Here is a 22851-nt window from a genome sequence, read left to right as displayed (position 1 = left end):
AATGTTATACGGCAGCAAAATGAATGAACTACGTCTATATGCAGTGACATGAGTGAATCTTGGTAGTATAATGTTGAATTTTAAAAAAAGCAAGACCCTGAATATTCTATCCAGCATGATACCTTTTCAAAGAAGTTTAAAATCAACAAAAAAAGTAAAATTCCATTGCTTAGGGATGCCAGTAGACATAATAAAACCATAAATGTTGGGTGATGGGTTTGTGAGGTCTCTTCTTGGGGGGAGGCCCTCCTGAATGTGTTTGCTGAGTGACGAGAGCCCCAAATACACTGACGCAGATGGGAGCGAGGAGGGGCCAGTTCGTATGTTGAAGGCAGAGTAGATTTTTTTTGGTTATTGCTTTGGAAACTTTTTTTTTTTTTTAACCCACATTACAAAATGTTACCCATAAGAGTAGTGATGCTAGGTGTATGTGTATGCATTTTATTTTTTTCATTACCACGGATGCATTTTTTGATGACCACAGACACAGATAGGATATGGGAAACTGCCTGTATCTGATAGCCATCGTTTCCTGCCCACACAAGCCGGTGCTGGGAGATCTCAGCTCTGAAGAGCTGTGTTTGCAGCCAGGTGTGAGATTCCTTGTCGCAGGGCCGCTTTTACTGTGCAGGGACAGATATGACCCTGTCCCAGATGATGAGGCCTTCACAGCATGGTTCCAGGCTTAGAAGGCAGAGCTGGTTCAGAAATGAGTAAGAAGCGAGCCCTTAATGGTTATAGAATTTGGCTCCAATATGCATATTGAAACTCTTCCTCACTTTCGCTGTTCTTGTTTGATGGGCCTTTAGGCATTCTAATCTAATCCGTGGAAGGACAAAGTAGAAGCTATAGGAACACCTTTGTTTGAAAGAACTGGCTTTCAGAGAGGAGCCAGGGATGGGCTGGAGTGACCGAGATGAGTTTCTCTGGGGATAAATAGAGCGTCTGACTTGAAGGTCCAAAAAGATGCCCATGTGGGAGCTAGCTGCTTGACCTGAGGCTGCTAGAAGCCATCAGAGGAGCAGTGTGGCTGCTAGAGTGAGCACCATCCTGGGCAGCAGTGATGGAAGGAGGAAGGTGTGTAGGGGAAGGAAGGAGTCCAGAGGAGAGGGATGGGGAAGGAGAGGGCTTGGGAAAGCCAGGTAATATACAAGGACTGGTTTGGAGAACAGGAGGTGCTTGAAATGCTTCCAAGTCTAACGTGTGGAAGATGGAGCAGAGTTGTCCTGTGTGGTCCCAGAAGGTAAAGCTAGAATTGGAAGGTGGAAGCTACAGGAAGAGACATTTGGTGTTAGTATGAATCAATGTTTTTCAAACTGCAGTTTGCAATCCATTAGTGGACTGTGCAATCAATTTAGTGATCAAGACCAGCAATTTAAAAAAATGAAATAGAGTAGAAAAGGAAAAAATAGAATAGGAAAAAGTCGGAGTGGATCAGATTTGTATGGATCAGTATTAGTTCTTGAAAATATCTGTTCAGTTTTATATATTTTTATGTGTGTATGCCCTGGTCTGCAGTGGTTAAGTTCTTGGCTACTGACTGAAAGGTTGGCAATTCCAGCCCACTCAGTGGCTTTGTGGGAGAAAGACCTGGCGATCTGCCTCTATTAAGATTACAGCCCAGAAAATACTATAGGCAGTTCTACTTTGTCACTTGGGGTTGCTATAAGTTAGAATAGACAGCACCTAACAACAACATATATATGTATTTTTAATGTATTAGGTCATGATAAAAAAAAAAGCCAAACCCGATGCCATCGAGTCAATTCTGACTCATAGCGATCCTATAGGACAGAGTAGAACTGCCGCATAGGGTTTCCAAGGAGCGGCTGGTAGATTAGAACTGCAGAACTTTTGGTTAGCAGCTGTAGCTCACTGTAGCTCTTAACCACTGTGCCACTAGGGCCCCGTTAGGTCATGATATAAAGTATAATTTCTTAGTGGCGGCTAGGGCCAAAAAAATTTGAAGGCCACTGATACTAAAAAAAAAAAACAAAAAAACTAGCTGCCATCAAATATTAATAGTTACTGCTTCCTGAGCACTTATACTGGGCACTATGCTAAGTGCTTTATATACATTTTCTCATTTAAATCTCCCAACAACCCTATGAAGCAGGCGTTATTGTTCCCATCTTACCAAAAAAACCCAAACCCATTGCAGTTGAATTGATTCCAACTCATAGCAACCCTGTAGGACAGAGTAGAACTGCCCTATAGAGTTTCTAAAGCCGCAAGTCTTTACAGAAACAGAGTGCCACATCTTTCTTCCACGGAGGGGCTGGTGGGTTTGAACCTACAGTTAGCAGCTAGGAACTTAACCACTGTGCCTCCAGGGCTTCCCGTGTTCCCATTTTAGAAATGCAGAAATTCAAGTTCAAAGAGATTAAGCAACTTTCCCAGGGTCATGGAACATGTAAGAGGTTGAGCCTGGTATTGAACCCAAGTCCAGCTCTCTCTAAAGCCTGTGCATATCATAAGTACCTGCTGCTGCAGGAAGAACCATTGATGGGGCTATCCCAAACATGGTCCAGCTGTCTGGGAAAGGGCTAGAAAAGTGGGAATGTTCGAGCAGAGGCTCAGTGGCTACTAGTCAGGGTTCCTGCCCACCTCCTCCCACCTAGTAGGAGATTTGGACTGGATGGTATTCTCCGCTGACATCATGTGGCGTATCCCAGGGCTCCACCTATACAGTCACTGTAAGGTCAATTTCAACTCTTGGGTTTCTTTGATTCTCCACTGGAAAGTGATTTAATTAATACGTAGACTTAGATTTGTTTTAACAAGTGTCCTGATCGTTCTGTTATGATCGTGCATTTATTTTATGATTTCCAAAAGTTATTAAAAAAAAGTTTTCTGATTTTTCTGTAATGAACCTGAATTGATTTTATAATTTTAAGAAGTTATTAAAAATAAAACCATACTGTGTTGTAATAAAAAAGCTTTAAGAATTCTTCCTGACAAATCTGGATTTTCTGGAGCTATGGCAGTTGGATGCACCTCAGAAACTATTAACCTGAGAAGAATTTGAATCTTTAAACCAAAAAATATCCCCTGAAGTCTTCTTAAAACCAAACAATAGTTTAGCTTAACTAGTAAAGAATGTCTGCCTTGAGCCTTGTGCTCTTTTAAGTCTATCAATATGGAGTCAAACTGACAACTGCAACTCCAGAGATTAGATGGGAACCTTAGGGGAGAGTGAGTTTATGTTAGCGGGGAGGAGGGTGAGAATGGTTGTACAGCCCTAAGAATGTAGTCAGTGTCACTGAATTGTACATATAGAAGCTGTTGAATTGGGGTGCATTCTGCCATGTATATTCTCAACAACAACAAACCCAGTGCCGTAAAATAAATTGTACAAAAAATAATAAAAGAATTGTTACATTAAAAAAAAAAAAAAAGAATTCTTCCTGGCAAATTCAGGAGAGACAGCTGGCAGCTTGCTGTTCCTCCCCTTGTGTGGGCTGGGGAGGCTCTGTGTGGGCAACGGGAAGCGATTGGTGGGCAGACGCTTTGAGACTGCAGCTTCTTCTCAGTTCCCGAGACCATGCTATCCTCCCTGCCTAGATCAGAATGAGGCAGGGGGCATGGGTTGAGGGAGATCTTTTTGCTCTCATAACTACATGGTGAAGCTCCCACTGATTTTGTTTAAAGCTGGAAAGGATCTTAGAAATCATCTCCACTAACCCCTTCATTTTAGGGAAAGGAAACAAAGTCCTAAAGAAGGGACATGACTTTGCTGCATTGACCCATCAGTGGAGGGCATAGATGGGACCAGTTCTCAAACTCATTGCCGTTGAGTCAGTTTCAACTCATGGCAACCCCATGTGTTACAGAGTAGAACTGTGCACCATAGGCTTTTCTTGACTGTAATCTTTATGGAAGCATATTGACAGGCCTGTCTTCCGTGGTGCCCCTGGGTGGGTTCCAACTGCCAACTTTTAGGTTAGTAGTCAAGTGCAAACCATTTGTGCCACCTAGGGACCTTGGGGAAACCCTGGTGGCGTAGTGGTTAAGAGCTACAGCTGCTAACCAAAATGTCGGCAGTTCAAATCTACCAGGCACTCCTTGGAAACTCTATGGGGCAGTTCTACTCTGTCCTGTAGGGTCGCTATGAGTCGGAATCGACTCGACTCGACGGCAGTGGGTTAAGGTTAAGGTTTTAAGGGACCTTGGGGCCAGTTCTCAGGTAGGTTAAATTATGTTGTTTCTCCAAGAGAAAGGGGGTAGTGAAGGTTGGGTGAGGCAGTGGGGGGAATAAAGAGCAAAGAAAGGGCAGCAAAGCTTCTAATTCTGATTTCGTGAGGAAGTTCCAAAGTGGAGGTGAGCGGAGTGTGATTTAGTTGAAAGAACCTCAGCCTGGAGTTGGGAGACCAGAGTTCTGGTCCAAGCTTTGAAACTCACTGTGTGATTTTGGGTAGTGAGTCACTTAACCCATAGCCGTTGGATGCAGATTAATTCTTTTTCTTTTTAGATTGTATTGTAGTTAAATATATTTAACAAAAAATTTGCTGTATATATTTTAACCACTTTTAAGAGTACAATTCAGTGATAGTAATTACATTTACCATCTTGAGCAACCATTACTATTACCTATTTCCAAATGTTTTTCATCACCCCAAACAGAAACTCAGTACCCCTTAAGCAGTAACTCCACATTCCCTTTCTCCCCAACCTCTGGTAACCACTGATAAACTTTTGTCTTCGTGTATTTCCAGGTAATTCTTGTTCCTCACTTATTACTTCGTCAGCGTCTGGGCTGGAGAGCTCACTGCTGGCACTGCGTGTCCTCAGACACATTTCCTTTCAGAGAGATTGGCCTAATCACCCTGGACAGGTTGTCAGTTGCGTGTGGTAGCACCTTAGGCTGTTCAGGAAATTCTCAGACTGGGGGGCGCCAGCCCTCTGGGAACATAAAGTGTGGTGGCTGCATTAATGTGGGGTGTATCTCCTCTTCAACCAACCCATCAAGTTCAGGGCTTATGTCTTCCAGTATCCACAGTGTGTGGTAGAGTGCACGCTTTAGAGGCCTGATTCGTTGAATTGATGGCCTCTTTGTGTGTGCGCATTCCTGCGTGCGTGCCTATGCATGGGGGGAGTAGAATATTATGGGCCTTCCTTTGAACATGCACTGTGATTGTGGCTCTGTTGATCTACCCCGCGCCTCATGTCCACGGGACACAGGCATGCAGCTTGAGATACAGGCCGTGTGAGTTCAGAATCGAGCCGTGACAGAGGGCACTGTGGTTTGTGATGGGGCTGCTTTTAATTGCATCACTTTGTGCCTATGTAGGCGTTCTGTGGGTGGTGCAAATGGTTAAGCATTGGGCTTCTAACCAAAAGGTTGGAGGTTCGAGTCCACCTAGCAGTGCCTTGGAAGAAAGGCCTGGTGATCTAGTTCCAAAAAACCAGCCACTGAAAACCTCCTGGAGTGCAGTTCTACTCTGACACACATGGAGTTGCCATGAGTTGGAATTGAAGTGGTGGTGGTGGTTGTGCCTAAGTAGGTGATGTGAGGGGCAGGAGAAAAGCAGGAGGGGTAGAGAAAAGTAGGTGTTTCTTCTCGGCTTCCAGGTGACCCAAGGAGATGGGGCAGGAAAGAAGTCACCAGGATTGCAGCGGGTTATGATTGGTTTCCAGAATCTTCTCAGATGGAGCATAAAAGAACTGATAAATTTCTCTTGAATGGCCCATGCCAAATGCAGGGTTCCCACTGGTTAAATGCCTTTTTTCCTTGACCTGAGATGAGACATAACTGTGAATGTTAGCTTGACTGATGGCCTCAGCTGGGAGGAGAGGCAAACACGAATGGGTTTGTTTTACGCTCTGTTATCAAGGCTAATAATCTGACGCTTTAAGGCTTTATGACTTGATTGGTGGCATCAGCACTTGAAAGCGTTGGTTTAGGGCTGCTGTGAAGGGTTACGTGAGAGCAATTAGACGGGTAGTTGTGAAATGCAGAGGTGGTTTCCATTTATTAATGGCCCTCGGCGGCTTTAAGACAGCTCTGCCTGTTACTGAACCCCCTGTGGTGAATAGAAAATGAGTTGGTTAATTTGGGTGCTCTGCTTAGACCCCAGCCAGCCCTTGATACCTCTGCCTGTGGCTAGTTCCCTTACTCTGCTGCCGTGAGCCCACTTAGAACCTCAGTATCACCTAGCTCTTTGCTACTCTAAGTGTGGTCTCTGGACCAGCAGCATCAGGCATCACCTGGGAGCTGCTTAGAAATATATGCATAACCTCAGGCCTCACCCACAATTTCAGAATTAGAATCTGCATTTTTAACAAGACCCTCAGGTGATGTGGGTGCTGGGCTAGCACAGATGCCCCTGGAGGCTAAAGGTTTGTGACAGTGTAGTTTTTATTGTCTAGTGTAATAAATGATTTAAACCCCTCTGCTGCCTGTCATTGGAAGCCCTGGTGGCGTAGTGGTTAAGAGCTACGGCTGCCAACCAAAAGGTCTGCAGTTCGAATCCACCAGGCGCTCCTTGGAAACTCTATGGGGCAATTCTACTTTGTCCTACTGTAGGGTCGCTATGAGCCAGAATCGACTCGTCAGCAATGGATTTGGTTTGGTTTTTTGGCTGTCAGTCATTAGAGCCTGGAATTGTATATGTGTGTTTCCAGTGTCACTTGTGGCATCAGCCTGGGCTTGTGGCTTACAGTCCCCCCACCCCCACCAAGTTCACCGAGTTCTTGGCACAGCTAGTCATTTCTTTGAATGCAAGTCTGGCATCATAGAATGTGGGGGTTGTGACCAAAACACCACTTTCTTCCTGTTACTCCCCTGCACAGGAGCTCACAGGGGCTCCCGCTGCCTGCTGTGTCATGTCCAAACCTCTTGCTGGGGCTTCCAGGGCCCACGTGGCCCAGCCTGATCTGCCCCTTCCCTGGCAAGTCAGTGTCCCCACTGTCCACCATCAGCCACTGGGCTCAGGCCTGCCTTTAGCCTTGCTCTGTGTCTCCTACTCCATGTGCGTTCCTCGGCCCTCCCTGGTCACCCAGTATCTGTTCTCTGTCCTCTTCTCCTCGTCCACTCACTGCTGCATTATTTAGTACCTGGTCATTAAGGGCTGTTTCTTGCAGGTCTTGACCCCTCACTCAGATAAATGCTTTTAGAGCACAGGATTCTTGTATGCTCCATGGGGTTTTCAGTGGCTGATTTTTTTTTTTTTTTTTTTCCTCAAATGTAGATAGCCAGGCCTTTTTCCAAGGTGCTTCTGGGTGGACTCAAACCTCCAACCTTTGGGTTAGCAGCTGAGCACATTAACCGTTGCATCACCCAGGGACCCTTCTTTGCCCTAGAACAATTTAAATAGCATTAGAATCACCTGTGCCTTCAATATTTGAAAAAAATGACTTGTGAACCCATCCACTTTTAGAACTATTTTAAGGAACAGCTCTGACAAATTTCTCCGTTTTTTCTATGGTTGTTCATCTATTAAAATTCTCTGCTCATATCTGACAGGTGCCTGGGAGTTAGCACTGTGGATTCCTTGATACTGTTGGTCGGGAGGCAGAGGAGTTGGAGTGAGTACAGTAGGGTAGATGCTGGGTTCACAGATGGGGAAAGGCCTGGTGAGGGCTCTGAGAAACAACCAGAAGAGGTAGGAAGGGACTCCACTGAGCGAAGTTAGAGGGAATCGGGGCCATTTGACTACAGAAGAGGAAGTGAGGCAAGTTTCAGCTGTCCTTCCCTGCTGGTACTGGACGTGGGTGTGTGTGTGGGAGAGGGGCAGCGCTAGCCCCACTGTTTCACTGGAACATGGTTCTCTGATTTTTGTAAACTCTTCTGTCTTCTCTTTCTGAGAAACTGGTGATGAGAAAAGATGAGGATTAAGGAGGGGTGAGGAGGAGGGACTCAGAAGTTAGGAGTGGTCAGAGCTTTGGGTGTTGTCCTGGTAAGTTTTGAGGCGGAGGCTGTATTTACTTCTTACAGTGATGCTGGTAAGATCTTTTTCTGTGTCTAGAAATGGTTTATGTAACAGCAGAGTAAGGTTTTTTTTGTGTGTGTGTGTGTGACAGTATACACAGCGGAACATACACCCATGCATCAATTTCTACACGTACATATAGTTCAGTAACATTGGTTACATTCCTCACATTGTGTCACCATTCTCGCTGTCTCTGCCCATATTGTTTCACCACAATTGACTTGGACTCAGTGCCCCTTAAACTTTTCATCTACACTTTAGAGTTACTGTTGACAGTTTGATCTTAGGTAATTCTTTAAGTTCAGTGTTCATGTTGAACATTCTTTACTAATTTAGTTAAACAGTTGTTTAGTCTAAAGATAACTTCAGGGGATAATTTCTGTTCATGGTTTGAAGATGTTCTCAGAGCGATAGATTCAGGGGTTCCTCCAGTCTTAGTAGGTCCAGTTAGTCTGGATTCTGTAAGAATTTGAGTTTCTGTTCCACGTTTTCCCCCTTTTGACCAGAATTCATCTGTTGATTCCTTAATCAAAATGTTCAGTAATGGTAGCTAGGCACCATCCAGTTCTTCCGGTGTCATGGCAAAGAAGGGAGTAGTTCATGAAGGCAATTAGACTGCAGTCCAGTTTCTTCTCTGATTCCTGGGTCTCCTTCTTCCTCTGCTGCTCCAGATGAATAGACATCAATCGTTGTACCTTGGATGGCCACTCTGAAGCTTTTAAGACCCCAGGCCTTACTCACGGAAATAAGGAATGGAGCAGTAACTCTAAAAACAAAAATTAGGCCAATGAACTAGACAGCCCCCCAAAGTGATAACCCTGAATCTCCAACAGAACTAATCCTATGAGGTATTTGGATTGGATGTACTTAAGTAGTATCAGTAACTTTAGCTTCTTTTTTATTTTATCTTCTGGTTGCTTTTGTTGTTCTAAAATTAGATATGCCACAGTATTTGCCATTTCACCCCTTTTCTGGTGTAGAACTTAGTGATAACAGTTTCACTCAGCAAGTTGTATAACCACTACCTGTAATCGATGCCAATTTTCCCATCACCCTAAACCCATTACTTCCCAGGGAATTATTCCCTCCGCTCCCCGCCCCCCACCCCCACCCCAGGTAACCACTAAAAGCCATTAGTGCCAGCCCCACTGTGTTCATTGGAGCATGGATCTCTGGTTTGTTACAAACTCTTCTGCCTTCTCTTTCTGTGAATCTGGTGAGGTTTAAGGAGGGGTGAGGAGCAGGGATGCAGAAGTTAGGAGCGGTCAGAGATTTGGGCGTTGTCACGGTAAGGTTTGGGGCGGAGGCTGTATTTACTTCGTACAGTGATGCTGGTAGGATCTTTTCCTGTGTTTAGAAATAGTTTATGTGATAGGAGAGTATGTGTTATTCAACAATAAAAAAAAACAATAATAATAAGCTGACACCAGAATGGAGTAAAATTTAAACAGACAAATTACTATACAAGAAATGGAGAAAGTTGTCAAAGATCTGTTCCTTAAAATAGTCCTAAAACCAGATGGGTTCACAGGTAAATTTTTTCAAATATTGAAGGTACAGCTGATTCTATGCTATTTAAATTGTTCTAGAGCAAAGAAAGAAGGAATCCTTCAATTCTTTTTATGAAGCTGGTGTAATAAAACACGACAGAAGAACAGGGTGAGCAATCATACAACTGCAAAGTGATCTCAGTTTGAATATCAATCCAGAATCCTAATAACATAATTAGCACATGAAATCCAGCAGCCCACTGAAAGAACTCCACGATCACGTGGGTTTCAGAACAGGACTGTGAGGATAGGTTAAATTTAGGATTTCTATTAATAAATTTCACCACATTAAGGGATCCAAGGAGAAAATCAGATGCTGAAAAGATTTATGATAAAAATGAACACCTGCTTTTGATAAAAACTCTTACAGCATAGGACTAGTTAGATACCACCTCTACAAATACATCTTTGTCAAGCCAGAGACCAAAATTTTGCTGTTGGAATGGTGAATACTAGATGAATTCTTACTAAAATCACGATTAAGGGCCATAATTATGTAACCTTGTTTGGAGGTATACCAAAAAAACAAAAACAAACACTTGTTGCCATGAAGTCTATTCCAACTCATAGCAACTCTATAGGACAGAGTAGAACTACCCCATAGGGTTTCCAAGGAACAGCTGGTGGATTTGAACTGCCGACCTTTTGGTTAGCAGCCAAGCTCTTAACCACAGTGCCACCAGAGCTCTGTTTGGAGGTATAAACTGGTATAATTAGATAAAAGAAGAAGAAGAAAAAAAAAAGAGGTAGAAAACCTAGAAAGGAGAAGGCAGAACTAAAAGATAAACAGTAGAAGAATTGAGTAAGGTGATTGGTCACACAATTAATGCGCAAAAATTAGTAGCTTTCCCACCTAAACAACATTCAGCTAGAAAACATGACGGAAGAAGAAAAAAAACAACCCATTTATGTAAGCACCAAAAGAGATCAAATACCTAGTTAAAAGCTTAGAAATTATATCTAATTTAAATGCTACAAAGAGATATAAAAGATTTAAACAGGAAGATAATGAAACCCTGACTAGAAAAAGTCAATGTTATACAAATGTCAGTTGTCCGTAGTCTATAAGTTTTGAATGTGAACATAATAAAATTACAAATAGGATTATTTTGGTACTTGAAAAACTGAGTCTAAGTTCATATGGAAAAACTAACGTGCTTGAAAAATATGAAAATGAAAACTAACATTTTTAAAGCTGCAGTAATTAAGATAATTGTCATGGCTCATTATTAATCCTGGAGTCCCTGGGTGGCACAGACAGTTAAGTGCTCAACTACTAGCTGTAGAGTTGGCCGATTGAACTCACCCAGAGGCTTCTCAGAGCACAGTCCTGGTAATCTGCTTCCAAAAGGCCACAGCCTTGAAAACTCTGTGGAACAAGTTTACTCTGTACACCTGGGATCGATGTGAATCTGAATTGATTTGTGGCAACTAGCAACAACAAACAGACTGACCAAGCGTTGGAACAGAATACAGAGCCTCAAAATAGTGAGTGTGTGTAAGAAAGAGAGAACGAGAGAGAGATGCTGCCGATAAAGACAGTTCTTTCACATTTCGGGGGGAGATAGTATATTCACAACTAGATACAGTTATCTGGGGAAAAAAGCAGGATCCCTGCTTCATGCCGTAGACTAAAATAAGTCTATCAAAAATAGATCAAAGATTTAAATAAGAAATGAAACTGTAAAAGCACTACTCTCTCTTTCTACTCTCTAAGACCTTTCTGTTTGATACAAACCCCAGTAGGCAAAAAATAAAAGATTGATAAATTTGACAACATAAAAATGAAAACTTCTGCATGAGAAAAACATCTTAAAGTCAAAAGAGAGATGATAATCTGAGAAAAAAATATTTGCAGTACTGTTATGTATTGAATTGTGTCCCCCCAAAATATATGTTGTAAATCCTAACCCTTATACCTGAGATTATAATCCCCTTTGGGAATGGGATTTTCTTTGTTATGTTAATGAGACAGCATTACTGTAGGGTGTGTTTTAACTCAGTCTTTTTTGAGATGTAAAAGAGATGAAGCAAGCAATTGAGAAGTAGAGATGGGGAAAGAGACATGCCAAGCCAGATGAAGATTGCCCAGGAGAAGAAGCTTGAAAGAGACAGAGACCTTCCTCCAGAGCAGGCCGAGGGGAAAAGCCTTCCCCTAGAGCTGGCACCCTGAATTTGGACTTGTAGCCTCGTAAACTGTGAGAGAATAAATTTGTTTGTTAAAGCCGTCCATTTGTGGTATTTCTGTTATGGCAGCATTAGATAACTAAGACAAATACTTAAGACAAAAGGATCTTTTTTTTTTTTTTGATGCATAGAGAGCTCTTAGAAACAAAAAAATCATGAACTTAACTGAAAAATGAACAAAGGGCATGCACAGATAGTTCATAGGAAAGAAGTGTAAATTGCTCTTAAATATTTGGGAAGATGTACAAACTCGTTATACTAAAAAAAGGCAAATCAAGACTACAATAAGATGGCATTCTTAACCTCTCAGATCAGAAGAGATGAAAACATTTGGGAATATGTTTGGTAATAAGGTGCTTTGGGCCATTTCTGGTGAGAGCAAATAGGTACAAGTGCTTTGGGAGGCCGTCTGTGATATTTATTCACAATTATAAATGCCCATACCCTAGTACCCAGCAGTTCCACCCGTAGGTATCTGCCCTAGAGCAATGCTCGCATGTGTGCACCAGAAGACGTAAAGACAAATAGAGAAGTATGTTCCTTGAACATTGTTGTAATAGTGAAAAATTGAGATGACGTAAATATCTCTCAGTAGGTAGGAGAAGGACTAAATAAAATGTGGACTCTTCAGCCCATTGGTGGGTCAGTAAATCCATTTAGTGAGTTGCAATACAGTGGAGAAAACAAAGACTAGAAAATAGCTGAGAGCATGGCATATAGTGTGGATAAATAGTAATTGGTAAGATTTTTGTTTCAGTTTTGCAGCTTCATGTACAAGCGTGAACTGGGTCACACTATAAAATGCATTTCTAACTGTGGGACTTGGTCAGAAAAGTTGGAAAGCACGGCAAGAGTAGTTGAAAGGAATATATTAAATTCACACCTTGCAATAAGACATGATCTTAGAAATGTAGTGTTGAGTGAAAAAGCAAGTTGCAGAGTGATACAAACAATGGGACACCACTTTTGAAAAAGAAACATACATAAAACGGTATCGTATTTTGTGGAATCATGTATCCATACATATAAAAAAGACTAGAAAAGATGTGTACCTGGCTCATATAAAACGCTCCATCTGAGAGTTGGAATGGTATTTAGAGGCACCTGAGCTTTATCACAGGGGCCCTGGTGGTACAGTGGTAAAGAGCTCAACTACTAATCAAAAGGTTGGCAGTTCGAATCCACCAGCAGGTCCTTGGAAACCATATGGGGCAGTTCTACTCTGTCCTCTGGGGTCACCATGAGTCGAAATTGACAGCAACAAGCTTGGTATTTTGGTTTTGAATTTTATCACAGTTTGATATTTGGAGCCCTGGTGTCGCAGTGGTTAAGAGCTGTAGCTGCTAACCCCAAGGTCAGCAGTTCAAATCTATCGGCAGCTCCTTGGAAACCCAGTGGGACAGTTCTGCTCTGTCCTGTAGGGTTACTATGAGTCAGAATCGACTCAACAGCAGTGGGTTTTGGAGCTTTATCTTGCATGCTCTAATTTGTAAGGAAAGAGTATGAATGTTCTAAATGTATGTTTAAGTGTGTATTTATGTGATTAAGTTTACATGTCATGGAACTCATCAAGTCCAGGGGCTTTCCCCCCCGATTGTTCTTGGCGTTTTCTAGTTCATCTTCTGTTGCTGAACAGTTTAAGTGTCTTTCCTTTTGCTTTAATTTGGGTATTTTATAAATTTGTAAATATCACTCAGTTAACTTTGTTTTTTAGTTATTAGTTTAAGACTGCAAGTAAAAATTTCTTAAACTTTGTATCAGTGGCTCATTTATTGGGCCTTTGTGTTTCTTTTCTACCTTTTTCAATATACTCTTTTGCAATTGATTGGGCCTGTGGTTTATTAATTTTGTTACTTTTTTTTTCTCAAAGAGGCAACTTTTGGTTTTCTTTCCTTCCTGTTATTTGCTCACATATTTGTTAATTCTGTTTTCACTTTTATTTATTTTTTTGTATGCTTCATTTTTTTCCTCTCTGAATTTTCATCAATACAATAACAATAAACCCTTTGCCATCGAGTCGATTCCAACTCATAGTTATCCTATAGGACAGAGTAGAACTGCCCTATAGGGTTTCCAAGGTTGTAAATCTTTATGGAAGCAGACTGCCACAGAGTGGCCTGGTGGGTTCGAATTGCTGACTTCTTGATTAGTAGCCCGAGGCTTAACCACTGGGCAGCCAGGGCATCTCCAAGAACACTACCAAAACACCCACTGCCATCAAGTCTGACTCACAGGGACCCTATAGGACAGAGTAGAACCACCCCACAGAGTTTCCAAGGAGCACCTAGTGGATTTGAACTGCCAGCCTTTTGGTTAGCTGCAATAGCTCTTAACCACTACACCACCAGGGTTTCCCCAAGAATAACAGGGCTTCCTAAACTGTAACATGCAGGTAAATTACCCAGGTTCTGGAGCCTTTGTTAAAATGCAGATTATGATTTAGCTGACCCAGAGCGAGGCTCCAGATTCTGCATTTCCAAGCATCTTTAGGTGGGGCGACATCTGAGGAGCCAGGAAGTAGGGGACCCTAACCTTTGAGCACTAGTCTCCACATAGTTGTTATTAGCCGCCTTCCAGCTGGCCGACTTTTGCGCAATGGAATAGAATGCTGTGGATCCTGCACCACCCCCGTGATTGACTACAGATTGGACAATGTTTCTGTTGTGATCCAGAGGGCTTTCATCAACTGATTTTCTGAAATAGATTGCCAGGCCTTTCTTCCTAGTCTGTTTCAGTCTGAAGGCTCTGCTGAAACATGTTCAGCATAGTAACATCCAAGCTCCACTGACAGACGGGTGATGGCTGGCCGCACATGAGGTGCATTGACCGGGAGTCAAACCTGGATCTCCTGCACGGAAGGCAAGAATTCTACCACTGAACCATCAATGCCTCACAGTGACTACATTAGAGAAGTCATGTTAACACAGTATAAAGGTGATGCTTTTAACTATTGCAATAAAATTCATACTGTTTCCCTTTAAAGTAGTGAAGATGGGATGCCTGCCCACCCGATCACTTTCTGCGGCTTCATTAGTGACCATACACTTTGCAGATGGTTGGGAAGGCTAGAAGAGCATTTGCGGCTACAGAATTCTTTTGGACAGTTTCAGCTAGTTGAGCTGACAGTCTCGGCTTAGCACAGTTGTGTAGCCTCCACTAATTGGTTTAACTTGAGTTTTTAGGTACGATTGCATCAGTCGTTGTTAACATTTTCGGTGAACCCCTTTGGGAATATGATTGAAGCTATGGATTTTCTCTCTAGAAACATGCTTTACCCCCACTGGTGCATACTGAAACCCCAAATTCTGCTTTCACTTTTGTAGGCTTCATGCCCCGTAAAGTCCATCTGTAGGCCATAAATCAAAAATATACCAAATCTGTTGCCGTCGAGTCAGTTCCTTCTCATAGCAACCCTATAGAACAGAGTAGAACTGCCCCGTAGGGTTTCCAAGGAGCAGCTGGTGGATTTGAACTACTGACCTTTTGGCTGAGCTCTTAACCACTGCACCACCAGGGTTCCCTTGATTTAAATGGTGCTGCTAAGGCAAAGAATCCCAAAATGACAATCAGAGTCCACAGCCCCTGCAGAAGCCATATGGTCCAGCCCTGTTCACTTTATAGATAAGGAAACCAAATTCCAGGAACTTCTGACATGTATTCAAAGTCAGATTCTCCATGTTCCATGAGTCCCATTCTAAGTGCGGATGGTGCTGCCCTTGGCAGTGGAAGACCTGCTTGGCCAGATGTCGGTTCCCCTTGTGGTCTGTTGAGCTGAGAGGTACATACGCACCCAGACCCAGCCTGCATCATTTCGGGTGAAGGCAGCTCCATGGGTTACTTCTTTCAGCTCAGCCCTGCCCTCAGTTCTTGCAGTCACTCTGGTTGGAGGAAGCAGAGACTCAAATCCCTTCCGGCCAGGATTCTGGACTCAGAAACTTTTCTGGCTTTGACATGGTGGGGCCTCCCACCTTGTTCCTGTGTCCCGTTTCCTTCTCTAAGTCTCAGTTCTTCTAAGAGGCTTTTATGTTGGTTCCTGTTCTGCTAGCATGCCTGATACCCGGGCCCTAACCTGGGACCAAGACCCCTCCCTGTCCCTTTTTTGGAGATAGCAAGGTGTGGTACGAAGACATCAGTTCGAATCCCAGCTCATCCACTTACTGGCCCTGTAGAAATAGGTAAATTACTTAATCTGACCAAATCTCAGTTTCTTTATGTGTGTGGTGGGAACAATAGAATATGTCTTGCAGAATAGTTTGAACATTAGTTATGTAAATATGTCTGGTGCCTAGAATATGTTGGTAACCAGTAACTAGTATTACTTGTCCTGCTTCCAGAGATTGGAGTTTTGCCTGATCCAGCCAGTTCGGGCCTTGGTAGCCTTTGATAAATGTCTCTCATGCCTGTGTTGTTGAGGGTCACCTGTCCTGGATTCCCCCATTTTAGGGCTTTACCCACTTTTTGGGACCCTTCATAATGTCACCTTATGACTTTTCCCAAAGTCATAGAGAGCCCAGCCTCTAGCTGGAGATGACCAGCATCCCCTTGGACAGGAGGCTTGCCCACCAGGTCACAGCTCCTTTATGTGTGCTTGCCTTCCTGATCCAGGTAAGGAAATTATAGACCAACTTCACCTGAAAACACCCATATCCATTAAGCTCATTGTCTCGAGTTGATTCCGACTCATAGCGACCCTATAGGACAGAGTAGAACTGTCCCATTGGGTTTCTAAGGCTGTAATCTTTATGGAAGCAGACTGCCACATCTTCCTCCCCTGGAGTGACTGGTGGGTTCAAACTACTGACCTTTCAGTTAGCAGACCAGTGTTTCACCACTCTGCCACCGGGGCTCCATAAGTTAGAACTGACTCAGAGGCAAGGGGTTTGGTTTTTTGGTTTTATGATAAAGAGCTTGCTTGCGTATAATCATATATTAGGCCTGAGGGGCTGGACAGCATGCAGACGGGGGCTGCAGTTACAGGGCGGAGAAATACTAGTACTCTGAAAACGGGAACTAAACTCAAATGCCCCTTATCACTACTGTTATTTAGCATGGTTTAACAGATGCTTGTCATAACAGTATAGGAACAAAGAGAAACTAAGGGATTGGTATAGGGAAGGAAGAGATAAAAATATCACTGTTTGCAAATGACACAATTTCTATTCAAAGAAAATTACAAAATCCTCAATGGCTGCTTCTAATCAGAACTTAAAGTACCAAAAGGTCAATATTGCAAGGCTTATGCCTAGACGCCATGCCCTAGCAGTTAATATTCTAGTCCAGTACTTTATAAAGCCTGAAAAAAGATGATAATAAAACTTAGGAAAACTTGGTGGTGAAGGATAGCAAAGAATGCTTTGAAAGTCCTGCAGCAACAGGGCTTATCTATGCAAGCAAGGCAGGTAAGTAGCAATTATTAAAACTGTATCATACTGGGATAAGACAGAAAAATGGAAGTTCGGCACAGTAAAATGTATCTACGCAAATGGAAGACATTTATGGCAAATTTGGAGAAGCAAACAATAGTGAAAGAAATCATTTAAAAGTAAATGGCTCTTGGGAAAAACTAGGTAACAGTGTGGAGAAAATGAACTTGGATCGAAGTCTCACATCATGTGTTATGAATTCTAGATGTATTAAAAAGTTAAACAGTTTTTAAAACCCTTAAAAACTCAGAGAAAGCAGATGGAGTACTTATCCGTGCTGTGGAGAGCAAATGCATTTGTGAAAATTCCAGAAAAATCATCAGTGACAAAGTGGGGTGTGTTCACCTCTAAAGGAATAAAATCTGTACAATAAAAATAATAAAATCGTGTTCAAGTGGAAGGTAATAGAAGGGGAAACAGCTGTAATAAGCTGATGGATATGACATGGTGTCAAAATTATGTACAGAATTAATAAAGATCTTCAAGGCAGATACTCAGACTGGGTTGGTAAAATAGCAAAGGGATAGGAACAGGTCATTTCGTATGAAGCCCAGATAATATCCTGAGGCGTGGAAAAATGTCTAGCTTCATAACCGTAACAGAAATGTAAGTTATAACAGCTCTGAGGTGGTACGTCAGTTGGCCTATAATATTAGTGACAAATGGATCAAATTTATAAAGCCCACTGTTGAGGCCTGTGGGAAACAGCGTACCACTAGTGTTATTAAAAAGTGGAACTGGTTTCTGAGAATGCATCCTGATGTTGGACTGCAACACTGTTCATACCCTTTGGCCCAGTATTTTTCCTTTTGGAAATATATCCCATGGAAATGATTCCAAAGGGGAAGAAAAGCAACTTGCCCAAGGATGGGAAAAAATTGGAAATAACCCAAATGTCAGTAATTGGGGAATGGTTAAGTACACTGTGTGACAACAATACAGTGCATTCCTGAGCCACTCGAAACGAGTGTTTTATGAATAAAGTAGAATGAACGAGAAGAACATGGAATAGCTTACCTGTGCTGATGGCAACCAGGTCAAAATATAAACTATAAACATATGGTTATAACAATCTGGAAATGGTGCAGAACTTACTTGATGTGTTTTGGATTAGAATGTCTTCCCTGTACGATCGTTAATATATAATGTAGACGTCTAAAAGAAGAAAGGAGGGGGACAGTTCTGGTACTAAAAAGAGGAAACTTCGGCAGCGCTGTGGCAAAGAGACAGCCCTGGGCAAGGCGTCCACAGGGAACTGGATTGAGTCACTACGTTGCCATGTGGTTTTGGGCAAGTCACGTATCTCCATTCCCCTTGTTTCTACCCCAAAAGGAGGTAATGGTGACACCCACACATTAGATCACAGGATTTCTTGGCTTCTGAGAAATCACTCTTTCATTCAACCAGTTTTGCAGAGTGCTGGAGGCCTTTGCCTGCTCTCCCACATTTCACCCCCATCTCTCCAGAATGTCTCTAGGACAGCCATGGACCCACTTCTAGCGTGACAGTAGGGGAGGAGGGGCAAGCAAGCACACCCCAAAACAAAGGCAGCCAGTAGAGCTGTTGCAAATAATCTAGAGAATGCACTTCGGCCCCCACGAAATATTAAGCAGAGAAATAGGTGCCCTTCCCATTTCATACCAGGGCATGGTGGTGGTGTTACCGCACTCAAGTTGATTCCGATTCATGGCGACACCATGTGTGTAGATTAGAACCACTCCATAGGGTCTTCAAGGATGTGACCTTTCAGAAGCAGATTGCCAGGCCTGGCTTCTGAGGTGCCTCTGGGTGAGTTCTAACTGCCAACCTTTCAGGTAGTAGTCCAGTGCTTAACCTTTTGTGCCACCCGGGGATGTGTAGCCCAAGAATAAAAGATGAAGACTTTGGAGAATATTTTGTTGACCAAACTCAGATTTGCTATACAGTTGAACCTTTTTATAAGGCTGCTTTGTGGACGGAGAAGAAAGAAGGCAAGGAAGCCACCACTCATCTGGTGTGTTTGGGACACGCTAAGGCCCAATTAATAAATTCCAGTGTTGAGTTTCACCAGTTGGCAACTGGGTGACTTTGAACTCTGTAACCAGAGCCCGTATTTCCTCACTGTGAAATGGGGATAACTTCTCTGTCGCTTTAATTTGTGGTGAGACTGTCTTAGGGTGTTATGCTTGCATGTTCTTTGTGCTTTCACTTACTGTTTGTCGAAGTTTACCCTGAATGCATGCCAAAAAGAGCGTAATGCTAGATCTCGTGGGTAATACAGAACTGTCTGAATTATTATCCCTGCCAGAGGAGAGGATGACACAAATCCCTATGCCATGAAACCAATGGGTAAGTGTCATGAGAAGGTATAAGATCAGGATGGTGATTTTAGGCTGAGGGAAGTTGGGGCCATTCAGGGCAATGGACTGGTGAGTAGTCAAGATAGAGAATGGGGTTGCCCAGGAAAGAGGTGATACTTAATGGAGGAAGGTTCCAGAAGACCTAAGATGGATTTGAAGATGGCACAGGGCTGGGCAATATTTTGTTCTGTTGTATGTAACATCGCCATGCGTCAGAGTTGACTTTATGGTAGTTAACCACAACGATAGGATGTGCGGAGCACATCCATGTCTCTTTCCTCAGTTGAGCCTTATAGAAACCTGTAAGGTGAGGTTCTGTGCTTATAAATAAACTATATACCTGGTTCTGAAAATATTAATAAGCAAAAGAGTTACCTTGTTAAAGAACAGATGAGATAGAGAATAGATCAGGAATAAAGAATAGATTCCTCTAGCTGAAGTCTTTGGATGGCACAAGCAGTTTGTAGTCCACTACTAACCTAAAGCTTGGCAGTTTGAACCCACCCAGTGGCACTGTGGAAGAAAGGCCTGGTGGTCTGCCCCTGTAAAGATGACGGCCAAGAAAACTTTATAGAACATTTCTGTAACTTGTGGGGTCACCGTGAGTTGGAACCGATGCCATGGCAATGAGTTTGCTTTGGTTTTGGTTAAGGTGAGGGAACCTAGGTTTGCAGGAATTGAAGGAATTTAAACTTCTTCCTCAGCTGAAGGGTCCCAGAACAGAGTCCTTTTGCCTCCTCTCCCTGTGTTCCTTCATCTTTCCACACGCCCTCTCAAGAAGAAGAGTCTTGGGCACTGACTAGAGCTCAGCTTCTCCCTCTAAATGAAGAAGGGAGCAGAAGACTAGAGAATGAAGGACAGGAAAAATTTGAGGTGGAGAAGAGGGAAGGTGAAGGTCACAAACGACTGATTTTAGGGAGGTAGGAATGGGATATATGGGACCTGGGGTCAGTCACTAGAGGGTCAGGTCCCAGAGCCACAACTACCAGCCCCCATAACCACGACCATGACCAAGTTAGTTAACCTTTCTGAGCCTCAGTTTCTCCTTCTGTAAAACAGGAGTACCGCACCTACCTCCTAGGGTTGTGGTGAAATTAATGAGTTATGTGCGGGAAGTGCTTGGCACTTAGTAAGTCTTCCATGTACAATAGCTGTTGTTGTTACTAGGAGTCCCTGGGAGGTGCAGATGGTTAATGTGCTCTGCTGATAACTGAAAGGTTGGAGATTTGAGTCCACTCAGAAGCACCTTTGAAGAAAGGCCTGGCAACTTTTTTGTTTGTTGTTAGGTGCTGTCGAGTGGGTTCCTACTCACAGTGACCCTATGTACAACAGAACGAAACACTGCCCTGTCCTGCACCATCCTCACAATCGTTGCTATCTATGTTTGAGCCCACTGTTGCAGCTATTGTGTCAATCCATCTCTTGGAGGGTCTTCCTCTTTTTTTGCTGACAGTCTGCTTTGCCAAACATGATGATGTCTTTCTCTAAAGACTGGCCCTTCCCGGTAACATGTTCAAAGTATGTGACATGAAATCTTGCCATCCTTGCTTCGAAGGAACATTCTGGCTGTACTTCTTCCAAGACAGATTTGTTTGTTCTTCTGGCAGTCCATAGCAACCTACTTTTGAAAAGCCAGCCATTGAAAACCCTATGGAGCATAGTTCTACTCAGATACACATAGGGTTGCCATGAGTTTGAGTCAACTCAGTGGCAACTGGTTTATTGTTATTATCACTATTTATTGCGGTCACAGAGGATTGGTGCCTCTGTGAAATGATGGTGCCTTTACCTCATTGGTGTTGGGCCCTATCCTGCCTAGTAGGTCAGTAACAGGTTCCCTGCATTCTACATGAACATGTAGGTACTTCTCCCCCTCTCCCTGCCTCTCTGTCTCGTTCTTTCTCTGCTCCTCTCTATTTTCCTTTTAAAGCAGCTAACCCTTTTTGAAAATTTTATTGTTGTTGAAAATACACACAGCAAAACTAAAGCAGCTAACCTTTGTTAAGCACCTCCTATATGTCAGGCAAACGGAGCTCTGGCGGTGTAGTTATTAAGCACTTGGCTGCCAATCGAGAGGGCGTTGGTTTGAACCCAGCAGCCGCTCCACAGGAGAAAGATACAGCAGTCTTTCCGTAAGGATTTACTGCCTTGGAAACCCTATGGGGCACTTCTACTCTGTTCTTTATGGAGTTGACTCCAAGGCAATAGGTTTTTTTTTTTTTTTTTGGTATATGTCCGGCATTTTGCTCTGTATTTTTACATATGTTTAAAGTCTTCACAATAGCCCTCTGAGGCAAAGTTAACTATTCTTATTTTTCAGATAAGAAAACTGAGCCCTAGAGGCCCATGGGAGAAGATTTAGACCCAGTCTCAATCACCTAGAGAACATACTGTGTGATGGACCCAAATCTACGGCTTGTGTGGACCAAATTCCCTGCCCCTTTCTAGCTAGTGAGCTTGCTAGAACACAGCTGGGGTGGTCTGTTATTTCTGCCTTTTCCCTCCCTTAATTGTATGACTTGGAGTAAAGGTACTTAGCTACTCAATGCCTCACTCTTCTTGTCTGTAAAATGGCAATGATAATAGCACTGAATTGGTAGGGTTAGCGTGAAGCGAGGTGCGCTGTTAAGTGGTACACAGCGAGGCGTGCTGTTAACTGGTGGCTGCTCTTATCCTTGTCTGCAACCTCCTGAGGTACTGCCCAGCCCTCTGGGAACTGGACCCTTTTGCGTTGTTAGCCTAGGGAATGAGTCAGTTAGCCCTGAGGTAGGAGTCAACTATGGCAACTAGTTTTTAAATATGTGAGAACTTTAGGGACTCTCACATCTGCCTGCTTGTGCCCTTAGGAAAAAGGAGTTCTAGTAGCCCTGGTGGCCTAGTGGTTAAGAGCTTGGCTGCTAACCAAAAGGTGGGCAGTTCAAATCCACCAGCTGCTCCTTGGAAACCCTGTGGGACAGTTCTACTCTGTCCTATAGGGTTGCTATGAGTTGTAATCAACTCGATGGCAATGGGTTCGGTTTTGTTTTTTTTTTTAGTGGCACGCAGAAGTGAACTTACAAAGACAGCTGCTCAGTGTGCGAGTTTCCTAGTAAGAGAAAGCAAGCAGCCGTAGGGTATTCCTTTCTTGGGGCATTTGGTTCTGCGGTTGTTTAGCTGGGACAGGAAGGAGGAATTAACGCCGGGAACAGTTTGAGGGTAGGATCAAGACGCAAGAGGAGAGTAGGGCGGGAGGGTAGGGAATTGAGGTTGGGTGGGGCTCCTGGCTCTGTAAAGACCTGTGAATCAGCCAGAGGCCCGAGGGCTGGGTGCAGTGGGCTGGAGGTCAGTTCTTTTGAAACTTGTGCTTCTCTAAGTTAGCCTTGGCTGCTGTTTTCAGGATAGATGGATTGGGGGGAGGGACAAGGAAAGGGAGAGTCCCCTT

General features: G+C 43.2%; 1 protein-coding gene across 27 annotated transcripts in view; it reads left to right on the top strand.

Moving 5' to 3' along the window:
• The window catches only part of TRERF1 (transcriptional regulating factor 1), a 256302-nt gene that overhangs the window by 27092 nt on the left and 206359 nt on the right, over positions 1–22851 (top strand). For 2 of the 27 annotated variants that reach the window (XM_049892117.1, XM_049892088.1), the window contains exon 1: positions 13641–21881. The exons of 22 other annotated variants lie outside the window; for them this stretch is intronic. The gene's annotated coding sequence lies outside the window, so the exon portion shown is untranslated. Of the gene's footprint in view, positions 1–13640; positions 21961–22851 lie in introns of those variants that run through there. 3 more of the 27 variants (XM_049892097.1, XM_049892061.1, XM_049892083.1) reach the window with 2 other exon arrangements.

This window comes from Elephas maximus, chromosome 1 (assembly GCF_024166365.1).
Source record: "Elephas maximus indicus isolate mEleMax1 chromosome 1, mEleMax1 primary haplotype, whole genome shotgun sequence".
NCBI lineage: Eukaryota > Metazoa > Chordata > Mammalia > Proboscidea > Elephantidae > Elephas > Elephas maximus.
The sequence above is the reverse complement of the archived record's forward strand: the minus strand, read 5'-3'. Positions and strand labels throughout refer to the sequence as shown.